This window comes from Phycodurus eques, chromosome 20, assembly GCF_024500275.1.
Source record: "Phycodurus eques isolate BA_2022a chromosome 20, UOR_Pequ_1.1, whole genome shotgun sequence".
NCBI lineage: Eukaryota > Metazoa > Chordata > Actinopteri > Syngnathiformes > Syngnathidae > Phycodurus > Phycodurus eques.
Window position 1 is genome coordinate 5,654,602 of NC_084544.1, and position 24,179 is coordinate 5,678,780.

Sequence of the window (24,179 nt, forward strand, 5' to 3'; positions counted from 1 at the left end):
GGTGGCTAACGCACTGCGCATTAGATTTGTGAGCTGTGCAGTCTCAAATCTTCAAATCTTCGTTTCAGTGACTGTACCAGAGAAAGAAGTTTTTATTTCTTTTTGGAATCTACTTTTCACTACTCATCCCACTGGTGGACCACAAAGGGCTCAAACTATTGTAGTTAGATCTTTGTTATCACCATCCTTCTGTTGTACAGGCGCAGTTATGTCCATCACATGTACTTCACACAAAGTTGGACACCCAAGATGAACAAAACAATAATCAAAATAAAATGAACTTTTTTCTCCTTTTGTAATGGTGTCGCTGTCAGGCAGGATTCTCCCATCTCCAAAATCTTTTTTTTTCTTCTTAGGAAATCAAACATTTCAGTATAAAGTTAGTATTAAAACACATTAAAACAGACACAAAGGAAACATACAACAATTATGAATGACATAATGGAAATAAAAGTAAAATAAAAGCAAAGAGAAAGCAAAATAAACAAGAACATTCTGTGCAGCCCTGAGGTACTCCAGCAGGCTGTTCCGAAAACGAAGGCCATAAAACTCAAACGCTGCCTCGCCGTGAGCGCTGATTATTATGATATGGGTCCATATTTTCATTTGTCAGGCAAGTGGTCATTTAGGGATACACCAATGTCTTCTGTCTTATTGTTTTGCAGGAAGGGAGTATTATGTCCCTACACTTAAATGAAAGTAATACTCTGCTATTTTTCTCAGCCTCTATTGCTTTTGCTCATATTCCTGTCTTTCTTTTTACCTATGGTTAATTCACCACTACATGTATTCACATACAGACACAGATACATAAACCCTTGTGTTCTCTGTCCTCATTCAACATTTTTTAATTGTTATGCACGCCTTGTAGTGTTTTGCTTATGGCCACTTCCCACAGTTTAATAAAGGCATCATTTTATACAGAATAATTCATCCGCTGAAACAGCATCATTGCCGGATTGTTGACAGAAGCCTGTGATACCGTCATAGGAGCGTGTTCATTACATTTAATGAATACGTTATTACTACTTTTCGATTCGGTGTGGCGTGTGTTTGATGGATTCAAAAGAAGCGATCCAGAGTTGAGCGCATCAAAAGGAAGGGAGCCGGCAATGCTGACCCGAGAGGCGCTCGCGGGGTCAACTCTGACCTTTGTCTGCCTCATGCTCCAAGCAGGCTTTGAGCCATGGAGATGGTGCAGGGCTTTGGCGCGCTTCTTAGAATTTATTTGGTTAAGGAGCCATTCATTTGAATTAGCCAATGAATAGACCTGGTTGAATTGGATGGATACTTGGCCGAGTGTACGGATTGGATGGAGGAGCATGGTGTCCTTTAGAAGGAGAGCCAAGTTGATGCACTACTTAGTGTAAAAACAAAAACAAAAACAGTAGGTGTAAGGAAAGTTTTTTTTTTTTTTTTTTTTTTTAAATATCTATATGAAAATGATGAATCACAAAATGCTCACACAGTGATTTTCAATAAATGTTCATCTATATAAGATATGGAAGCAATTATTCTTTTATTTGAAAAACCAAACTAACATGTCCGGAAATGTATACTTCTGTCAAATCTTATCAGATAACGAAGTTTGATGTGCTTGTTTAGGATCTATTAGTTGTGTTAGCTTGGATCCAAAGGAAAAGCTAAATGTGAATAAAACTCATTGTAGCTGATCATTGCCTTGGGGGAGGTCTGCATGGCTGCTGCAATTTTTGTTTTGTTTTGGTTCAGTTTTTAATTACTGGAGCACACGTTTATAGCTTGGAATTCAGGTTTAAATTATGTTCAGAATAGCTATCAGAAGCACAATTAACAATCACTTCATGATGTGGAACTGCTGAGTTTAATGAAGGAGGAGCGGAAATAGGAGAGAAGGCCAAAGGCAGAGCTGGAGAGGCTGAAGATGAACGGCAAGACAAACAGATGGTTTCGGCTTTTTTGTTCCAGGCACTCCATATTCACAGAAATCACTGTGTGAGGATGAAGCGGGACGATGTAGATGATGAGTTGAAGCGCTGAATCCACATCTGCGTATACGTTTCAAAAATACACCAAGAAGTACATGGGAGAGGACAAATGAAGAAAGACATCATCAACAGGCATCATGTCAGCGAATATATAGCGACTGCCTTACATTCTGTCATTGGTTCGATTTGGAAGATAAATTCTTGTCAGAGGTTTGCTAGGCATAGTCCTCTTGAAACTTCCTGGTTTCTTTTCTTTCTTTTTTTTTTTTTTTTTTTTACACACCGTGGGCTCTTCCTCAACAAGTAGAAATAAGCGACTGGCCACAACACACACTCGCCGGGACTCGATCCAGCAGAATGAATGGGCCTGGTCCACATACTGTACACGACACAGACCCAAAAACAAAAAAATAGGGTGTATAAACTGTCCTATAATTCCTGACCCTTGGCGTATTTTGATAAAAGTTGTCATTGTTATTGTGACAACTGGGAAGTGTTTTAAATTGTGAAAAAAAGCACCTCTGCTAAAAAAAAATGTCGCACATTATAGAAAACAGGGCGGCACGGTGGCCGACTGGTTAGAGCGTCAGCCTCACAGTTCTGAGGACCCGGGTTCAATCCCCGGCCCCGCCTGTGTGGAGTTTGCATGTTCTCCCCGTGCCTGCGTGGGTTTTCTCCGGGCACTCCGGTTTCCTCCCACATCCCAAAAACATGCATTAATTGGAGACTCTAAATTGCCCGTGGGCATGACTGTGAGTGCGAATGGTTGTTTGTTTCTATGTGCCCTGTGATTGGCTGGCAACCAGTTCAGGGTGTACCCCGCCTCCTGCCCGATGACAGCTGGGATAGGCTGCAGCACGCCCGCGACCCTAGTGAGGAGAAGCGGCTCAGAAAATGGATGGATGGATGGATATAGCAAACAGTTCAAACAAAAACATCACTAGCCTGAAGTCCTACAGTGGAGTAGACGTAAGTGGACCTCATTGACATCCTATTTCCCCTTGTGGCACTTCGCGTACACACTGATACACTGGCAGGTTAAACGGATAGTGAATGATGGATGTGCGTGAGGCTTTGTAGTTCGGCCATCTGTTCCAACCTGAGAGACAGCGGAAGATTCTTGTTCAGTTCAGCAAGCTCGGAGTCCATCACGCCGTTTGAATACAGTTGACGCGTGCACGGGATTTGTGTCTGCAGAGGCGAGTGTCGACTTTATTAACGCGAGTGCCTCATGACCTCCACTGAGATGATCTTCATTCCCAGTATTCTAATGAATGATGAGTGATAGCTGCTTTAGTCCAAAGCTCGAAATGAACCCATCCATCCATTTTCTGAGCCGCTTCTCCTCACTAGGGTCGCGGGGGTGCTGGAGCCTATCCCAGCCATCATCGGGCAGGAGGCGGGGTACACCCTGAACTGGTTGCCAGCCAATCGCAGGGCACATACAAACAAACAACCATTCGCACTCACATCCCTTTTTTTTTTTCTTTCTTCAGCGCGCCGCATTTTTAATAGCGTGCACTTTGTCACTCCAATGTGCTTTAATTGCTGCGCTCTATTTCTACAAACGGGCAGCTCGATGCTTACCATAGCCACTCAAAAGACATTTGAGGGCACACTTTTACCTCACTTGTGCAGCTCCAGTGAGAGGAATGACTGCACTTGCTTTGTGTGCCTGAGGGAATGTGACGCACTGATGAGGAGGGTAATGCATGCTGGGATTTTGCATGAGTAGATGGGAAATCTTGTTTTTTTTTTTTGTTTGTTTTTTCTTTTATCCCGTTGGTTCTGCCTTGTTGGGCACCTGTAAATGGCCCCTAATTCGGAAAAAGATGTGTTCCAAACATATGATGCCATCTTAGCTCACCCATCCACTCATCTTTCCTGCTGAAGATGTCCAGAAGGTTAACAGAGGAGTGTTATGCAGCAAGCAGCTTTGCCCTTTACGACAAAGAATTGGTGCCAATTAGACTATGAGTATGGCAATGGATGGATCTAAAAGTGTGTGTGTGTGTGTGTGTGTGTGTGTGTGTGTGTGTGTGTGTATGTCTCGCAGCCTCTGTCACGCCAGGCGTCTCACACACGGCCTGGAAATGTCAGCTATTCATCTTGTGAGGATACATATTCAAATATTTGCCCATATTACCGCTTCCTGCTCCTCCTCGTTCTCGTGGCTCGCAAACTATTTGTTTTGTGTCACACTACATCCCGAACGTTTCGCATCGCAGAGTTCAGTCAGCTTAAAAAAAATGTTTTAAAAATGTCACAGCCGTTTTGTATATTTTCCCAACACAAGATGGAAAATTACTCCAAGCATTTAATGGAAGATTTTTTTGGCTCGTTACGACTGCTGAGGCAGTGGACCTTCATTGCTGGTGTTATTAATAACCCTTTTCATGTTGTTATTATGCATCGCTGCTGCCTCACATCATTTAGAGCTTTATGATTGTTGTCTCCTGGATCATCACATCGGAAATGTGGATCATAAAATGTAATATTAATAACTCATCTATTACCGAAATTACAATGTTTGATTGTGAACTTTCACTTTTCAATCTTGAATATACTACTTATTGGCTCGTAAGCATGTTGCATTTCTCCACCCTTGAACATAATGCGTGCATGTTATAATCTCTGAAGCCCAACACGTTTTTCATGGCTCTAAAATAGCCAATGAAAAATAGTCTGATCTCTAGACTTCATATGAGAGACCAAAAAGAAGCAATCTTTGACGTGTTTTGGTTGGATTTTTATTTTTTTTTGCTTGAGTCCATTATTCCAGCATGATGTCTGATCTTATGTGAAAAATACCCAAAGTGGCAAGAAGGTCACTTCAAGCAGAGAACTGGCTCACTGCATTACAGTTCCCGATGTTCAGGGGCACCTTTATAAATACTAACAAATCCATGCTGGTTGAATGATCCTGATATCTCCTTTTGAAATAGTGTCACGCTGCTACCTGAATGCAGAACTCTGGAGTAGGATTTACCTCTCAGCTTGGTTTTAGATTTTTCTAAGTGAACAGTGACAGGATACAGTGGCACAACAAAGAAGGACTTTTGAGATTTGGGGATATAATTTATCTCCTCGGTTGAATGAAACATTTGACTCAGGCTTAGGCTTGCACCTTTATGACATAAAAGTATGCTCAGATGGACAGACAGACAGATTTTTTTTTTTTTCAAAAGATAAAATAGAAGTGCCAGAGGTGATTTTACAACCCAAAAGGGTTAACTATGAGGCAGACGTGCAAACCACATGCTCCACAACGATGCGACAATAGCAATGAGCCGAGAAATATGCATATCTGAAATGTGGAGCGTAGGTTCTTTAAATCAACATCAATATAATATAAAATCACGACTATTCAGTTTGTATGCCTGTTGCTGATACGTGTATTTTGTAAGGCATGTAGTGCCCACAGGCAGAATTGAGACTCAGGTCAACACTTCACTCCACTCTGAATTCATCCTCACATCAGAAATATAAAGGAAGACTCTTAACCAATTGCATAAAAGAGAACGAATATCCTCCAAATCACGTTCAGTTTATGATATAAGCTGCAGGCTGTGCTGTCGTGCAACAGTCAGGGCTGGAAATGTAACTATACTCTTATAATGTGAGCTGCACTTTAGCTGTTAGAACACTGCATAGTAAATTTTCTGCGGTTTGCAGAACTTGCCCTTGCGCAACTCCCGCTGCATGAAATAATAATGCAACACAGAGACGAGAGGTCTGAACTCATGACCTCATGCCTCATATTGAGCCATGTTACTATACACTATTCGGCTTGCTGTGCAATGGACATGTTTTTGACCGACGGGGATGCATGTTTGTGCTCGCATAATGTAAGGATGTGCGTGCGATGACGTTGTCATGCAAAATGCATGTCGCTAAGAAGCGAGCGAGGGGATGGCGGCGAAGCAAAAGCGCTGTGATGTTATGCAAGGCTGGATCCAGTGCGACGTCGAGAGTACATTAAGATTAAGGGCTGCTCTGTCATTTTTAGTCAACTATTTCTAAGTTGTTTTGCTAGCTAAATTTTAAAGGAGCTGCACACGTGGACACAGTGGACAGAGATCAGCTCTGACAGCTCCCTTTTTACCCTTATTTTAGCAAAACATATATTTTGTATTTATTTGTTTGGAGGATGATTCAATCCCAAACAGAAACTCTTACATGTGCAAACTCGATATATAAAGTCTACACACCCCTGTTCAAATGGCAACTTTTTGTGATGTCAAAAAACGTAGACCAAGATAAACTATTTCAAAACTTATACCTTCATTAATACGACCTAAAATCTGTACTTTACATTTTAGAGAGGGGAAGTAAAAATAAACAACTGAAATAATGCGGTTGCACAAGTGTGCACACCCACTTATAACTGGGACGTGGCTGTGTTTGGAATTAACCAATTAACATTGAAACTCATTTTAAATGGTAGTCAGCACACACTTGCCACCATTTATAGTGCCTCTGATTTACCCCAAATAAAGGTCGGCTGTTTTAGTAGGCTTTTCCTGACATATTCTTTTTTGCTTTCTAGCAGAAGCCTGAAGGTAACACATAACACATTTTCCCATTTGTTCTGGAGATTTTGTTTTTGTCTAATAAAAGTAAGGTTGAACCTTTTGGCCATAATTCCAAAATACAACACCATTCATCACCAAAAGAAAACAATAGCTACAGTGTAGCTTGGTGGCGGCTGCCTCATTCTTAGTCATGGTGGAGGGAATTATGAATTGTTCCAAATACCAATCAGTGTTAGCACAAAACCCTCAGGGTTCTGCGAGAAAGAAAAAACTTATGTCAGGAAAAGTTTCCTCGAACAGCTGAAATGCATTTGGTGTTCATCGAAGCCACTTCAAATAACTCCCATTTAACATGAGTTTCTGTTAAATACTCAGCTGTTTCCTTGTGGTGTCTTACCTCTGAACAACCACTCAATTGCATTTCACAGTTCTAATTTAACACAAATCGACTTGTTCGGAGTGTAAATGACATGCCTGATCGAAGCTTTCGAAATGTCATGTATGCCATTTTCCATGAGGAAGAAGAAAAAGCCAGACACCTTCTCGATGTTAAGGCTGACAGAAGTACAACTTCTAAAGTCAAACTCTTCTGAGGTCATACACTTCGGAATTAGACCCAAATTTTCAGATTATTAGAAAAAAAAAAAGCCTCAGAAGAAGGAAGAGTCGTATTAAGGGGTGAATGAAGAAGAAGTTTTAAACGTACTGCTGATCCTCCCTGTAGTCATTATAGCCTGCTAGTACTGTACGATAACCTGTCTGGTGGACAAATTCAGAAAAGCAAGATTGAACCATTGACTCATTCCATCTTTATTAAGTACATAAAATGCAGTCAAACTTGCAGCCAATAGTGTTGAAGCATGCCCACGGTCTCTGAATGACACCAGCAAAACAGCCACCGCTTTGACCATCTCATATCCGCCCATTGGTAATGTGATATTTGAAGCTACATTGTCATTTTCCGTAATAGAAAGCTCCCAACCAGCCCATCGATTGATTCCATCTATTGATTCCTGTGAGGCAGTGACACTGTGCAGCCCTTCTTAATGGGGAGAATACCTTTCCTTTTCATTGCAAGTGCAAGTCTTAATGCACCGAGGTGGATTCCATTCGATCAGAGCGGCTCCATAACAGCGAGAGCTTCACAGACCAAATTCTCCGCTAATCCCTGTTTTGCTTGAGGGCTACAAGCGGAAGCGAGGTGGCATAGTGCAGTGGTGCCACATCTCAGGAGGGGAGTAAATGAGAGTGTCGGTTTTTGTTTTTTTTGTTTGTTTCTTGTATTATTCGCTTCTTTTGCTCGAATGACAATGTGCAGTTATGCAAGACAAAACATTTTGTGTGCCCTATAAACTCACTTGTAATCTTAGCATTGGAAAAACGCAAGGGCATGCGACCACACACACGTGTACAAAAGCACATGAGCAAGCACGCTAATTACAATACCTGCATATGTAATGCAATTTGCATGCTATTTGTGGCTTTTACAGTAGATTTACAATATATGTGTTATCATGGCACAGTGTGTAATTGACGTGCACTTTGTCCCTATGAAATGAAAATAAGAGTGTTCTTAAGAACCCTGGCAAATTTGAATGGTTAAAAAAAATTGCCAATATTGTGAAAAATCTAACTGCTCTCCCTGCTCTCAAATGTTGTGGGCGGGTCCGGTGAATGCGCAGAACCACGCCCCGCTCAACTGTCAATCAAATACCACTATTAAAACCTGGAAAAATGGACGCTCGGATAGCACATTTCTTACGCCTACACATAACTACATGTTTGTATCTGCAAAAATATATCCACTTCAAGCCTCAAGTGGCTGCAGTACAACAACTGGGTTGTTAAGTGGCTTTTCCACGCCGTAACAATGAGGCGCTCTAAAGCAGCCACACCAGCCCGAACCCCCGATCCACATGCTGGCTGTCACATTACGCTTTTTTGCCCCCCTCATTCTTCCGCCTTCACTCCATGCACGCACTTAAGGCCAACAACAAGGCACGCGAAAGGGGCCGGAAGCCCCACACGCTGGCTGTCACGTCAGACTTGTTTTTTCCCCCGCTTCTCGCTGTTCCGCTTTTCTCTCTGACGTGTGCACGCTGAAAATGAGGCGCTCTAAAGCACCCGCGCAGACTATCTGAAGGCAAGATGCATATTCTGGTTGTAGGCATAGCTAATTAGCTAACTGCACATCGCAAATGGATAATCGTGGAGGCAAATGAAAAATCAGGAAAACTGAAATGGAAAAAATGTATTTAGAAATAAATGTCTGAGTTCATTTTAAAGGGAATTAAAGGTGTGGGGGGGGGGTAACTAAAATACATGAAATACATTTTAAAGGGAAAAAAAGATGAGAGCACTTGTAGTTTGTGCGGAGGTCATCAGGAGAGTCGGCATTGTCACACAGAATACCTTAATCATCTCTCTAATGATGCGTTCGCCCCCACAGCAGCCTAATGTTGACGAATCACCACAGGCACACCCACACGTGACACACACACACACACGACGGCATTTAGAAGCCAATTAACAAGAGGGATGGATAAGGATGAGAGAAAGAGTCCAAAACACGACATTCCTCCTTGTCAAAACTCAAAACTGTTGCTTTGCTTTGCACTTTGTCTCCTAATTAGTGTCCAGCCATCGCTCACTTTCTTTGTTTTTCCTCTGGCTTGTGTGCCTGTAGGTACGTTTTAACATTTACACAGACTCCCTGGAAAACGAAACATTTTGTCTTGGTAATTGGTGTTTGGGAAATGGCAATCCAAATGCAGCAACTTTATCAAAGTGATAAAATCTCATGAAAAATGTCTCTTCATTTTGTTGTTGTTTTTTTTTGCGTGTTTGCTGGACTAAATATCGATGCAGCTTATGGAGGTTGTATCAATGGTTGTCCACGTGTACTTTGAATACAAAGCAAGTTTGACAGCTGTGGCCTACACAGAGAACACAGTGGTTTTCACAACCAACTTTTATTCGAGCCAATCTTAAGTAGTGAGCGTCAGTCTGTACATGCAACACAATTAACTCCCTTTGATGTGTCTGTGTCCATTTGGTTTGCCTAGTTCCTGCCTTCAAGGTCAGCGGAACATTTGCTATTGCACAACATCCGAACAAGAGATGGCACTGAGTTCAGGCCTCTGCCAAGGCCAAACAATAATGTCATAGTAGAGAAGGAAAAGTGGCCAAGTCCTTTTAAAACTAATGTGTATCATTGGATGGGCACTGTTTGACAGTGTCCTCAAACAGAATCTGACCACAAAGGATGTGCATTCCTCTCAATGGCTGAATTTCAAGCTTTGTAGCGAACCTTGTTAAAATTTGCATATTAGCCGGTGCACCCCATTGTGAGCTTTAAAAATACGGTTGTCACGGTGAATCGGAAAGTCGCTCTGAAGCCGTTGTACGTTTGCGGATATATTGAACTCCAGTGCTGTAAAACCGAGAAGGGACTCTGAAACAGCTGAATCTCTTTGGTGAAACAAAATCCACTTTTCACCCGCTTGCGAAGCCTTCAAATCAAGTGGCTTGTTCGCTGAAAATAGTAAAAAAAAAAAAAAAAGAAAGAAAACTCCAAATAACTTAAAAGCCATCTGAATATGTTTGCACGTCGTGCTTCTTACTGGTGCAAATTAGGCAGCCATAAAGGTCTCATTTGTTCTCTTTTAAACACACATTGGAGAGTATTTTGAAAAGGTACTTTGTGGGGGAGAAAATATAAATGCGCTTGAGTGACAGTGAATATTGCAGGTGCAAACACAGTCAACTGGTAAAAATAAAATCATGAAGACTGACTCACTTAAATGAGCTGAAGCAACAGCAAGGTACATTTTGGAATTTGTTTCTAGCCCAGCCTTTCTCCAGACTGACAAAATTATTAAAAAGCGTTTCTTTGGACAGGATGTCTTGAAATGAGCACTGTTCTTTTTTTTTTTTTTTTTTTTTTTTTTTTTTATGGGGGTGTGGTTAGCACGTCTGCCTCACAGTTTCTGGGGTTTGGGGCTCACTTTAATTTGGAGTCAGCCAGTCCTCCCTCAAACATCTCCAGTTGGTTCAAAATGCCGGAGCTTGTCTCTTAACTGCAACACGTAAGAGGGAGCACATCACTGCTATTCTGGCCTTCCGCCACTGGCTGCAGGTCAGCTGACCAGCTGCTGTGGTGATGGAACGACCTCCCAGTGCACATTAGACAAGTACCCTCACTATTCATTTTTAAAACCTGCCTTAAAACCCATTTGTATTCCTTGGCTTTAAACACAGCTTAAGACTCTGCCCTTGCTTTAGTGTTTTTTTTTATTTTTTTTATAGTTTTTAACTTTTTTATTGATTTGTTTCTAATTGTGGTGTTTAACTGTCTACTGTTCGATTTGTATATATTTGGCTGCTTTTAAAGTGCCCTATAAATAAGATTGAGTTTGAATCTTGGCAGTACCATAAAATAGAATGGATGGAGGCTTGGTTTTAAGGGCTCATTACTACATAGTGTTACTTTCAGCAAAATGAATCAGTTCAAGTGCATTGAAGCTGATGAGCAACTGTCATTCGCACCCAAAGTTAACATGCAAAGACGAAGTGCTGTTTGAAAGGTGAAAGCAAATGAACAGAAAATTGATGAAATTGGCTGTCATTGCTGCGCTGCGATTGACCTTGAGTGAAGGCCGATGACGTGGTCTCGAATGACGCCTTAAACCTTCACTCTAAACCTGGTGTCACATTACCAATAGTCTGCCTCTAATGGACATCCTCTTCATTACCTTGAGACAGTCTGAGATGACCTCATTGTTTGAACTTAAACACACAATCGCATTTACGCACACATACACACATTCACACAAGGGGGTAAAAATAGTATGGATCACTCAGTTTCTGATCAGTGCTCAGCAAGTATGTTTGTCTAATGATCTGTAGTGCATTAGCAAGCAAGGGATTTGGGGGTGAAAGGATGCAGGCGTTAAATTCAGAGGCTCACACAAACACAGAGTTTTGAATTTTCTAACACCCACGCACAGGAAAATCTTTCACAGGTCGCACCGCGAGCAGTGACAACGCTACTGATTGTACGTGTGTGCTCTGTGGTATCAGTGGGACTTCTGGATTGAACAGCGGTGGTGGAGGAATTAATCATCAGTTTAGTTGTTCTTCAAGTCACCCGCTTGTTAATAGCGACCTAGCAATGTTTTACGTGTCTGTAAATTGGTTTTGTCATGATGTGCCTTTAGGGCGAAATGAATATGTAAAGTGCCCAGCATAATTGGTGGAAGATTTCGATTTGTGGATTTAATGAAATAAAGAGGATCAGTGAAAGGTGTTTTCATGTGTTGGATAGGAATTCCTGGCTATACATAAAACACAAAAGATCAAATTCAGATGTCATGGAAATAGAGGTAAACTGTTACAAAGACTAACTATTATAAGAGTTTTTTCCCCCCAAGTCTTTACAGTCATTCTACTGTAAAAGGTATAAACAAAAAAACTGCCTGACGTGAAAGCTGACACTGGAGTTTTATGTCTGGATCACACCACAAGACAAATTTGGTCTCTGACGATGGCACTGTGTCAGACTATTGCCATAAAATCCTGCCACATCTCGGTCAGAACACTGGAAACAGTACACGACATTTATTACGATATCACAGTATCTCCTGTCTTTTACAGGTTTTGTGCAACTTTAGGGGCTGATATTCTCCAAAAAGCTTGGTTGAATTCCAAATTCCATGACTTCAAGGGCATTGGACTTTAAACGTTCCACTGCATTTGTTTACATTGAATTCCGTTATGCAGACATCATGTAGGTAGAAATTTCCCGATGTAAGGTGCAGTTCCTTTTTTTAAATTATTTTTTTATTTCTTTTGATCCTGTTGGGCTGTTTCTATGCCGCGGCGGAGGTTCCGATTATGCCTCCCTGAACTCCGCTTAGCAACAAGTGACTAAGCCAGAATGTGACCTCCTGCTCTGACTAGTGGGTGTGGCTAGCACATACTATTTTTGTCGCAATGGACCAGTTATGTTTGTACCATACTTCTCCATATTACTTTTTCTTGATGCAGAATTTGCTCCTTTGCGTATTTCTTCTTAGCTTCAAACCTAATAGTGTCGCACCATATGGACATGTATTGCACTGCCAATAAAGGTTGTTGAAGTAGCAAAGCTATTAACATGTCAAGTTGTCAGATTACCACAGAACGGGTGGCTTTGGGTGCTCTTAAGTGCTTTGCACAGACCACAGACGTGCACATGCATGTGCAACCTTGAAGACACATGACCATGAAGAAAAGCACAGCTTTTTTTGTACAGATCCTCGTGATGCAGAGGCTTGCTTTTCCCCTCTCTTAGGGAGACATATCTATGACTTATGCATGCAGTTCTGTGCCACCACCACCTCCCTCTAATGTGCTGTGTGTGTGTGCAGGCATGCCTTTAGCTGGTACATTCACTTGATTTGTGTACAGTCAGAACCCATCGGGACAAGAGATGGGGGGATTTATTTATTTTTTGCAGTCTGCTGCCTGCATGCATGAACGTGCCTGCGTACGTACATGCTCACGCGAAGAAACGGGTCACATTAAGGCCAACAGTTGAAGATGGAATATCATATTTTATCACACACTGAATGCAAACTCCCGCGACCCTAGTGAGGATAAGCGGTAAAGAAAATGGATGAATGCAAACTCTTATTTGTGTGTATTTGTATGCTAAACAAACACACCAAACAAGTGCTCCCTGGATAAATTGTGACTGATCTTTTTTTAAGATGAGGCACTCATTGTAGGTCAAACATGCCAGAAAGCAGATGCCCCATAAAGAGGCTTAGTGAAATTAATTAAGGTGTCTATGCAAAGTAGGTGACACGAGTGGCACAATGATGCTGTGCTTTAAAACGCTCACTTCCTGAATTGAGGTTTAAAATTATGTTGCTTCTCAATTATCCACAGCTGGGGGTTTGCATGCACACTGAGCTGACAAAGAATAAAGGTAACGCATGCAAGATGCAATACACAACATGTATCAAAGAAGACAATACTGACAACTTTTAATTGACACAGTGAGAAAATGTATTAATTTCATTCAGTATATTTATTATTGGAGTTTGTAATGGTGTAAAAGTACCCTGCAGGTGTTTCTGCATGAAGCTTAAGACGACTAGAAACTCTTAGTATGACAAGCTTATGGTGTATATAGCATATATTGTACGTAATGTCATGGTTTAATTCTGATTAAGACATTAAAAAATACAGCATACAGTATACCAAGTTTAATGTAAACCTCAATCAATCACTGAAGTTCTAGCAACAACAAAAAGAAACATTGAGGTCAAAAAAATTATTTTCACTCTTACGTCTTCCTTATTAGCGTCAAGGCTACATGTTTATATCAAACAGGCACAATGATGCGTGTAAAATCAAGAAAAGCAATTACCAGCGATACTTGAAAACATGTCAATGATATCCGACTTTCATTCCTGTGATGCGCTGATGTAAATCCCCTGTAGAGTTGAAGTCACCTTTTTATTAATAGGAGGTTTGGCAGTCAGAAAACTGAACAAAAGCTCTCATATTAGCAAATTAAGGATGCAGCTACCATGTACTATATAATGATATACAGGAAGGTTCTTTATTATTTAATTATACTTTATGACTACTGTGACAGTCAGTTTTCCAGTAGTTGTCACGATAGGCAGTAGGGGCCTCGGTGTGCTTATCACTCTTTGACATAATCCCAGTGAGGAAAAGTAAACTGGATGCAAATGTTACAGCTGTGGAATAGTGACGGAGATTTGTACAGTTAAATTTGTACAAATGGGGGACTGTCATGTATTGTTTTCTCACATGAGCTGACCCTAGTGAAGATAAGCATTACGCAAAATGGAAGGATAATATTTTTTTTTAAATGTACATAACTATTATCATATTAAGACTAACTAACTCTAAATAGTAGTGCAGCACAAGCAATATATTTTCAAGATTCTTCAAGCAGCATTACCATATCCATTTAGAATGACTTATTAGCCATTAAATATGACTCTGATTCCAAGATGTAAAATCCTAAATAAAATGTAATGTGTAAAAATGTTATGTCCTCCAATAAGGATGAAAAACGTGCTTAATTCATGAAGAAACATATTTTCCCTCAAGTGCTTGAATATAGTAAACATCTAAGTCACTCTATAAGTTAAATTTGACTTGTAGAAGGACATAGAGGGATTTAATTCCAATTTGAGGGCGCCTTGACAGAGAATATTTGGAAAGTGAGGGGGAAAAATCTTCAGTTCAAAGACATGACTCATGTGCACACAGTCTACAAGTGAAGATACTCCAGTCTGTGTGATAACACATTAATGCGATTAAAATCCTTCTGTACTCGCTTTGATTGACCGAATGTGCAAGTGTTAGCGAGTTTGTGAGCTTTAGATATTCCCCTTAAAATGTACTGTGTGTTGGACAGAAACCAGACAAATGGTTCCTGACTGCAGTGGTCCGATCAAACCGCTCCTACCCTGGCCTAGTATGAACTGGATTTAGTGCTCAGACTTGTGGGGAATCCTTGGCGCATGTCTGGCCCTCACTGCAGCGTCATGTTGGAGTAGGAGATAAAGAGAGAGAGAGAGTCAGTACTGAAGGAGACCATTAAATATTGATTTTATTTGTATAAATACCCACAGCTTTAAGCCCCGCTTGACCCCTCTAGCTTGGCTTCGCGCTGTTCTGGCCCAAAGAAGCGGCGAATAATTGCGTGAATCTCCCGCAATGCGACATTATGCCCGCTCTCCGCCCTTCCGCAATCAAACCATTACAAAGGCCACTCGTTGTTCATGTGATTTACACCGGATTATTGCCCCATCAGCTCATAGCACATAACGGTTATTTTCTGATGAGTTATCTGGAGAGTAGGGTGGCACAAGCACTTGAGGGGGTTGAAGTATACTTGCTGTAGTGTTACTCGGTGGTACTTTGACATGATGACCGACAGACAGAAGAATAGAGAAGATAATTACTTTCCTCTCTCTCCAAACTTGGCTGTCTCGTCGCCACCCAGCTTGGCTGCAGTCCAGTTGAGGCCATCAGTCACCGTAGCAGATGCAGTTCTTGCCTCGGTTGCTGTGATTTGGCCCAGATGAACTGCATTCATCCTGTGTGGGCATGCAGGAGATTACAAAAAAATATATATCATTGTATTTAGCATATAAGACAATTGTCACCTATCAATTTGGAAGTCTGGTATGACAAGTAAATACAGTAATATGAATACAAAACAAATGCCTATAGACCGCTGGCACAGTACTGTACAATACTGTACACCAATTGGAAATTATATTTTTGGACATGGCACAAACAAATTCAAAGAGGAAGGCTAAAAGGAAAATGTGCGAGGCTGTGCGCATATTAAATATTTGGTTAAACAATTGATAGCCGTTGGAATATGTTGTTAAAATTTTGGATGAATATATTTCATTTTGTTTACCTCAGTCATGTGGCAACTCGGATATTCATTTGTCAAATTGATGTCAATTTTTTTTAACACCCGCACTGTAATGCAAAATCATCGGGTGCAATGCTTTGCTCCTTCGAGTTCTTTTAAGCCCATCTGTTTGATTCATTAACAAATATGAGACGCGCACCTTTTCCAGTGCCTTTGTTATGCAAACGTTTCACTCTGCAGGGGCAAATGTGACAGGATTATCAGATTAAAAACCATCAACGTATGCACCTTTGGGTATGGCATACATACAGTATTTATTGTCATGGAAACACCATGGTATTACTGATGTTAAAGAAAATAGAAACAATTCACGCTGGTTTAGTGGACTGTATTCTCGTCTTTTTCTGTGGCGTCTGCCGTGTATTGAATAGCATAAATGTCTGCCGGTGTCAGACAGATATAGTTGACTATGTACGCAACAGTATTATTTGTGTACCAGGGTGCCAGCCAAGCTGATCAGTGTCCACGCAGACGGCTTTGTCACTGCTGACCTATATTAGATGAACGCAGCTGGATCAGTGGCCTGCAGGGACAGCAAAAGAGTTGTGTTCTAATTATCTCTGCAGCTAGCTAGCAACATATCACTCACACTCACACACACTCACACGACTACACACACACACACACACACAAACTCCAGCAAATCAATGCGAGCATCTGCCGCGGCCCGCCTGACACGTGTGCGCTTCATGCCGCGCAACGCGTATCAAAGCCCGTTCAATATTAAGCGATCAGCCTTTTGACCTCACCGACACAACTTTCTCAGCGCAAGATTATTTATTGGTAATTGTACCAGAGTCAGCTTTTAGACCAGCGATAGTGTGTGTACACGGGCCCCTGTTACCATGGAGACGCAAGTCCTCACTGACAAAGGGCGTGTGTCAGACATAACTATAAACAGAGAGATGAAATCAAACGCCCAGAGAACTACCTACTATGCTATCTACTTATACTGATAGGTAGATACAGTACCTCACGAAAGTGAGTACACCCCTCACGTTTTTTGAGATGCCATAGTGAAGTAACAGTGACCCGTATGAGCAAATGTAAGAGTGATAACACCAAATTTACCACACCTGCTCCCCATTCGCACCTGAGACCTTGAAACATTAACAAATCACGTGACACCAGGGAGGGGTCTAATTTTCACTTAGGTGTGCACTCACTTTTGTTGCAAGCAGTGTAGATATTAATGGCTGTGTGTTGAGTTAGTTTCAGGGGTCAGAAAATTTACACTGCAATACAAGCTGTACACTTTGAAGCAAAGTGTCATTTCTTCAAAGTAAAAGATATAATGAAAACAAATGTGATGGGTATACTCACTTTTGTGAGATGCTGTAATACAGAACTGCAATCTTCTTAGCGGCGTTTAGCAATCACCAATACAGGTTGTTTTTTTAATTTATCAGATTAGCTAAATCATATGTTTTACACACTAGGAAGGTAATTGAATACAACATGCACATACTTATTCCCCCCTTCCCCCACATCCCCTTATTTCTGTCTCCTTACCATCACTAATGTCGCCCTGTAGTATGGCCCCATACTTACACTCCCTATGCACATAATTTTCTCTGATCATCCCTCCTTTTTATTACTTCTGGAGAGGGATGCTACAACTGTAAGCAGACAGTCAAGGGAAGGGGGGGGGGGGGGGGGGGTGGGTTTCATAACACAGTAGATTTTCAGACAACACTAGGGACCCATTTACAGGTCAGGCTACCTAGCAAGGTGTGCATTTACCATTACAGAGCGTGAAATGCTCTGTAGGCACGTATTGGCTTATGTGCACCTTCCCTGATCTGTCTTTTTTTTCCTCTCTCTTTTTATAGCAAAGGGACTGTGAGCGCAAATTATAAAGCTGGCTGTTTCTTCCCCCCAAAACATGGAGCACCGTTTCCCGATGAGATTGTGGTAAGTAGCCTCCATGCACATGCACACAGGCGCTCAAGTGTCATTCCCGCCGCTAGTCGTCACCTAGCTCATATAAATCCCACTTCTGCCTACGTGTCCTTGAAATGTATCCCCTGGAGGAGTATGCGAGAGAGCCCGGTGGGACCTTTCAAGGATTAACCCACAGTCAGTGAAGTAGCTCTAAGAAAGTGCATGCCACTCACTCTCCTCAGTTTTTTGCGTTTTCGGTGTGAAACAGACTTGTTGTCCTCTGTCGCTTTCTGTTTTGAAACTGGCCATACTTTGGTTATTCTTCCCTTCGGGGCAGCGAGGCTGGCACAACGTTGGCTGCACATCATGGACACTTGAACGGCCACAGTTGATGGAGAAAAAAAGAGAATCATGTCTGACAAGTTGGCGCTGGCGCGGTAGTAAATTGAAAAAAAAATAGCAGGCGGGCCCGAGGTTGTGCCGCTATTCTTAGCCATAAGTCTCCTCCTTTTTCTCTGCTACAGAGCCTTTTTGTGACGTCAGATCATGGCAATCTAGTGCCTGGAAGCACACTGGAACTATCGGCTGGTATAATTTAGTGCATTCATTTGCGTTCCCCACTGAGTCAATCATACAGATTTTCAGGAGGGCTTATATCAGTCAACATAGAGATGTGAAACATACACTCAAATACAGCAATATAGATGGCTTCATAAGAACACAGCCGTTCAGAGAAACCAACATTCTCTCACTGGAGCCCTTTTCAACTCAAGATGCCTTTTTCCCTCTCTCTCTTTTGTTGCTACAGTGATGTGTCATTTTTCTGTCATTGCTGTCAGATAGAGTGCAAGTCATGGTGATTCTTGTTTTGTAAGCAGTCATACATAATGGAGCATCATGATAGGAGATATTTATTATACGTTGGATCGAGAGATGATGACACCATCCTCTTTCCAATCAGTTCATCCATCCATCCATTTTCTGCACCGCTTTATCCTCACAAGGGTTGCGTGCATGCTGGAGCCTATCCCAGCTATCTTCGGGCGAGAGGCAGGGTCAATCAGTTCATCTCTAACTCGAATTTAATGGGAAAACATAAAAAAAATTAAACACTTTGTCACTATTTGATTGGATTCCAGCATAATGAGTGTGATCCACTTAAGCAATGGTTTGCCCTACCTCAACATCAGTGGTGGCTGGCCAGGAAGGCCTTCACTGCAGGCCTAAACACTATCAGAGCACTTCCTAAATTCTTATATTTCTTTCCATGAAATTGCATTAACTTATTCCCAACAGTGTATTATCTTCATTTCATAGCATTTCTCTTGCCTGCATTGCTTCCAGTACGTGTGATTTATTTATTTATTTTCCCCCAAATCAAATCAAATTTAGTCTCTATATGCAGCCTTGTCTAAGATGCCCAGGGCCTTCAACCGTAACTTAAACTATATTATTATTGGAACCGTCTCTTTGAACAATCAACAAGCAACTTCAGGAATTTTCGATCTTCTGATTGGATGGTCAGTTGGTTTCTATAATTAAATCATGAGAGTGGTGGTATTAAGAGGGGGATTAAGTCAGCTACATCCCCACTGAAGGCCCGGCTACCAAATGTACTTCTCACCAAACATGGCATCAGTGCTTGACTTTAATTTTTTTGCTCACCAGCCACTGTGGCTAATGGTTTCCCAGATTTGCTAGCCACTCAGCATTTTTACTAGCCATAATTTTGTTGTTGGATAATTATGTTTGATATGATTCAAGATAGATTAAAGAACTAGTCATATTTGCTAGCGATTGAAAAGTTCAATTTACAGTCACTGGGTACTTGCAAACAGCTCAAAAGTAAATGATGATGCAAACTTTGAAAAGTGAGAAAAAGAGTTGACTAGAAAAAAACATTTAAATAATCTAAACATGCATCAGGTTATTTGACAAGATTAGCCCAATGATCGTAAAAGACAGGATACGGAGATACAGTACCGAAAAAAATATGTCGTGTAGTGTTGCTATTTGCTCTGACTGTGACACGGCAGGATTTTTTGGCAGTAGTCTGACATAGTGCCATCCTGAAAGACCAAATTCATCTTGTGGTCTCATCCAGGCATAAGACCTTGTCGTGGGTAAGAAAAAGTCTTTTCTGGAGGCCCGTAGCATATTGTCTCATTGTGATTGAGTGTGATCACTTGCCAAGCCAATCAGTGCAAATATTCCTGGGGTCATTTTAAAAATCTTTATCCCATATTATCCTGTGCCAGAGCAATTACACACCTTTCCTAATTACTGAGCAAAAAAAATAAATAAATCATTAGGTAAACTGCTGTTATTATTCCAAATGACTGCTGCAAATGGGCCCTCAAACTGCCGCAAAATTGACAAATCATCCTCAGCACATAACATGCAGTCTAGATGTTGGATGCTGAAATTACTCTTGAATGATCTTATGATTGAAAAAAGAAAGTGAACGACTACAACATGGAAGTCCAGCATTTGAGCATTCATGGGTTCCTGTACAATCACTGTACTTCAAGCATGTGGTTTCACGTAGAGAAGACTTAACTGTAGCCTTAGAAGGATCCCATTGGGAGGCACATTAGTATGTTGATTGTTGAACACTACAATTATGATGAAGGAGACGTAACTCAGCTAGTAGGAATAAAAGTTATCAATTGTGTTCCTCCTTTGTTCAGTGCAGCTTATCAGTTGTAGATAAGAGAATTGGGCTGGAAATTGTTTTCCCTGTTGTCGCCATCCTGCATGTTTTCTTTTTCAACTGCACAGTGCCAATTGTTGTTGATTTTGTTTTGTTCAAAATAATGGTTAGGTTCAATTCAGTGTGATGTGTCGGTCGTTTTGAGGTTAAAATGTGCTGTATTTGCTTTCTGGCTACATTAAAAAAAAAGAAAAACTAAATCTATTGGTCTCTTTTTTTTTGCACCGCGACAGATACAATAAAGAGATAGCATAAAGGCCAATGTAATAAATGTTTGTGACTTTCAAAATTATGCAATATTATATTTTATGTTGTGTTGTTAAAAATTGAAAAAACAGAAACAAGATCCTGTTGCAATTATATTCAGTACTGTAGCAAATGTCTACAGGTACCTTAGTGTATTCTGCATTCTCTATGCATAATGTTTCTTCTTCGCCCTCTGTTTTCTACTAATACTGTTAATCTGTCTGTATAGATGTGTGTGTGTGTGTGTGTGTGTGTGTGTGTGTGTATAAGAGTGCAGGGAAAGCCCAAAATGTTTTCAATTTAAATCCAAGTAAAGAATAAAAAACTCATCAGGAGTCATCAGGGAGTGAATGTCTTGCTCAAGGACACTTCTACAGGTGTGTTGAGAAATATTCCTTTATGTATGCCAACCTCCTCAAGCATGTTTGTCATTTTTGCATGATCACAGTCAGCTGTGATCAAATGAGAAATGAAAAATCATCCTAGAAAATGTGAATATTGAATCTGCTGTTCAGTTTTGAAATCAAAACTAGTTTTCTGTAAACACCAGTGTTGCTTCTCTCGAGCTGTCCATCTTTTCTGTGCAATTCTTTCTCACAGCCGTCTTCTCTCGCTACCTCATGATGATTTATGGATATCTTTTATCAGTGTTGAAGTGAGAGCTCATCTTTTCTGAACTACTCCAGTCCCAAATCATCAAGGAGGGTTGCAACAAAAAGAGGTGCAGAGGGGAAAAGAGGCAGGCGCCGACTGTCTCGGCCTTCACGTGCTTTAATCAAAGCCATCTATCACGTGCGGATAATTAGACAGCAGCATAGATCTTGTAGCCGCATCTCATCACTTCCAACCAAAACACACTTGTACATACCTGCATGGACACCCACTTTTCTTACTTTACAGATGGAGACAGATCAAATCTTCCATTCTGCATAGTGACACCAACCAATTTCAGCTGGTCGGTCACTCTGGCCAATTACGTGAAGGAATAACACTGCTGATCCAAGAGCTTTCCCCACACATTTTTCTGCTACAATTCAACGGACATTGTGCTGCTCTTTCTGGTGTGTTCGCCTTAGCCACCAGGACATATGGATATACAGTACATAGAGACGACCCACCTCAGGAAGCCGTTGTAATATTAATCAGTCTTCGCAGAGGATAAAGAATATATGCCTGTGAGTATTGTGCATCATGATATTTCAATGAGTTTTGTGCTGCTTCTTCTTGGCCACCTGGGGGTAGCATAATACAGACAGAAACGATCTCGGCTGCTCAGTAAGCCGCAGTGATATTAGTTGTTCTTTGCAAAGGATAAAGAATATATGCCTGTGAGTATTGCTATATTAGCCATCTGCATGTGTTGCTCCTTCGTGTTAAATGAGTATCTGTCTCACAAGCACTAAAATCTGTGTAAAGGCAGAATAGTTTATTTTGCTCTTTTATTGGAATTTCATAGTTGGCTTATGATGCAAATTTACGCCAGGATATGGTTGATTTGCTATAGTAAATGTGTTGTCACAAGAGGTTAGTCAGTAATGATATATTTCACTTTTGAAATAATAATGCATGTGACTACACAGACTCAATAGAACGTGAAATGTCAATATTTAGACGAGCTTGTAAGCTTAATCAGTGCGGTGGCGCTCCAGGCGAGCAAAGATGGCCCAAATGTATATCTCAGCCAGGCCCTTCTTTGCTATTATGTGCCCTGATACCTCCACATTACACAAATGAGTCCACCAGTACTTTTTACTTTCAAAATTTGGATAATTTTAATCTTAACCACTACCAATATCAGAACGCGGGATGTCGGCCAAACAAATAAATATATATATATATATATATATATATATATATATATATATATATATACAAATATACATATACAATATACATAAGTGACGTGGTTTTTGCCATGCTCAGATGACTTGTTTGTGTTTATGTGGATCATAAAGCTGTCACTAATGATTCTTCCAATTAAATTGCATTTGAGGATGATATGTATTGCAACTCCAGATTAGCACTAATCCCACCAAGAAGTCTTTTTATATTTTGCTAGCTCATAGTCAACCAACAATGGTGTTCCGAGGGATCCTGTTTTAATGGGGCTTTCTTAATACACTGATGAGTGCGTTGAGAGCGTCCATAAAGGATTTAAACAGAGTAAAGACTAGGAAATGTGCGTGTATACTACATGTTGACACACTCAGCGATGCGTCTGCTGACTAAGACCAAGTTGTCTTTTCTCCCCTCCGTCCTCACACACCCTTTGATTGATCATGAGCCAGCGGCGAGGACGCAGCATGGACTTGTTCCAGGGAAGGTGAAAACTCCCCAAGATTTCTATTTCTCCAATGTCCGATTTGTCATTCCTGCAACACCATCTCGCACACAATCACACGCGACGAAGGCCTGAAAAAAAGAAAACCGCATCCCGCTCTATGTGTTGTAATCGCCTCATCGGTTCTTCTGCTTGCAGTTTTCCTTGCCGCATTTCATTCTCAGTTGTGACTCAGTCAGTGCAGGTAATGAGAGGATTTGAACCTAAAACACATCCCCTGGGAACAAAAACGATGGTGAAATAAAAAGGTGTTGCTGTGAAACCTGGAGGAAAAATTGACTTTGTGTGTGTGTGTGTGTGTGTGTGTGTGTTCTGTGTCCAGGAGGAATTGAGGGCAGTTGAAAATTTGAGCCATCCACAGCCTCTTACTCCCTGCCTCTCACAGCTGAAATAACATGTGGTTGCCACACACACACACACACACACACACACATGTACACACATGTACACACACTTTGAGTTCAGAAAAATCTTGATGTAGTTATTCTGTTCATCAAACTATTAGGGCTCCGTTTTCATAGACGGCGCATGTGCGTATCCTGATTTTCGTGCAAGCGCAAGGCTCGCTGTGCGTGTTCAGCCGCGGTTCCTGATATGGGCGATATAGGCAGCAGCCCAGGGCGGCATCCTGTGTGGCTGCACTGGTCTAGGAAATGACCAACACCGGTCTACCCGCCCTGGTGCACAGTTGCGCCGCCCGCTGTACCGAATTTATGTCTTTCACTAAAAATAGGGCCCATAATCTCGATGCCATAATTTTTTACCAACATGCCGGATCTTAATCTTATCGGGGGTTTTTTTTTGGGGGGGTTGCTTTTCAAGCTTCCTCAATGCTGCATTTGTATTTCTTTTTAATTTGTTGCTTGTTTATATATTATTAATACAAGTGTGTATATGTGACTATTGCGACTGTGACAATCGAATTTCCCTCATGGGATGAGTAAAGTATCTGGCTAATCACCTTGAACACATCACATCAAATAAATATGTACGTTTTAGGGGGAAACAACAAGTA

At 41.1% G+C, this 24,179-nt stretch overlaps 1 protein-coding gene across 2 annotated transcripts in view; it reads left to right on the forward strand.

The window, feature by feature from the left end:
- dlgap3 (discs, large (Drosophila) homolog-associated protein 3) overlaps positions 1-24,179 on the forward strand; it is an 85,349-nt gene that overhangs the window by 25,680 nt on the left and 35,490 nt on the right. For both annotated transcript variants that reach the window (XM_061665276.1, XM_061665277.1), the window contains one exon: positions 17,813-17,894. The gene's annotated coding sequence lies outside the window, so the exon portion shown is untranslated. The remainder of the gene's footprint in view (positions 1-17,812; positions 17,895-24,179) is intronic.